This window comes from Poecilia latipinna, unplaced genomic scaffold, assembly GCF_001443285.1.
Source record: "Poecilia latipinna isolate Pla-1442-1.1 unplaced genomic scaffold, P_latipinna-1.0 Scaffold777, whole genome shotgun sequence".
NCBI classification, from domain to species: domain Eukaryota; kingdom Metazoa; phylum Chordata; class Actinopteri; order Cyprinodontiformes; family Poeciliidae; genus Poecilia; species Poecilia latipinna.
In genome coordinates, this window is record NW_015113393.1 from 315,826 (window position 1) to 317,095 (window position 1,270).

General features: G+C 33.3%; 1 protein-coding gene across 1 annotated transcript in view; it reads left to right on the plus strand.

Annotated features, from left to right (window-relative positions):
- Positions 1-1,270, plus strand: part of snrpf (small nuclear ribonucleoprotein polypeptide F) — a 10,329-nt gene that overhangs the window by 4,532 nt on the left and 4,527 nt on the right. The gene's annotated exons all lie outside the window — the stretch shown is intronic.

Sequence of the window (1,270 nt, forward strand, 5' to 3'; positions counted from 1 at the left end):
GATCTGCTCTAATTAAAAAACTACTACAGCTAGACGCTTCAAATCTGGAATAGATTATTTTTCTCTTCAAGCAGAATATTTAGAACCATGTTTGGGATTTGTGAAACATTTTTCTGATTTGTGAAAACTCAGTAAATTTTGAATTTCACCATTTTTTTTTTCATTTGGATCACCATAGATCTGCTCTAATTAAAAAACTACTACAGCTAGACGCTTCAAATCTGGAATAGATTATTTTTCTCTTCAAGCAGAATATTTAGAACCATGTTTGGGATTTGTGAAACTTTTTTTCTGATTTGTGAAACTTCAATAAAGGCTGATTTCGGACATTTTTTGGATATTGGTCACTCCAGCTCCAAAACTGCAACACCTAGACTCTTCAAACCTGGACTATATTATTCTGCTATAATAGCAGAATACTTTAATTCATGTTTGGGATTTGTGAAACTTCACTAAAGATCAGAACACTATTCATAAATGTTCAATGCAGTTTTTTTCAAATTCAATTCTAATTCAAAACCACTTTATTAATCCCAATGGGAAATAAAATGTTGGTGTAACTCATTAATTTTTCAGAGTTATTGTAGATTGTGATGGCTGTTGGAAGGACAGATCTTTTGCAGGGGTCTGTTAAGTGAAATTTCACAAATCAGAAAAAGGTTTCACAAATCACAAACATGATTCTAAATATTCTTCTATTAGAGCAGAATAATTTAGTTTGAAGAGTCTATTTCTTGTAAATTTGGAATTACAGCAGTTCTCCTGTGACCGAGATAAAAATAAAGTGGTGATATCGCACTTTTTGGAAGTTTCAAAAATCCAAAACATGGTTTTACATATTCTGCTATTACTTGAAAATAATCTGATCCAGGTGAGAAGAGTCTAGGTGTTGTAGTTTTTTAATTAGACCAGTTTTAGTGTGATCCAGATGCCAAAAATAGTGATTATCAAACTTCATTGAGTTTTCACAAATCCCTAACATGGTTCTAAATATTCTGCTATTAGAGCAGAATAATCTAGTCCAGGTTTGAAGAGTCTAGGTGTTGTAGTTTTTAAACTAGAGTTGATCAAAGATGCAGAAAGTAGTGAAAAATTAAGTGGAATCGCCCTTTAGCTACTGGAAGCTGGAATTGGAAACCAACTTCAGCTTCGTGTATCTTGCTTGGATTGTGATGTTTGATCCAAGCAGGATTTACAGAACGTAAATAAGCTTCTGAACGTTGTCAGACGTGTTGCAGCGTAAAACAAGACCTGCTTAATGCTGCAGCTC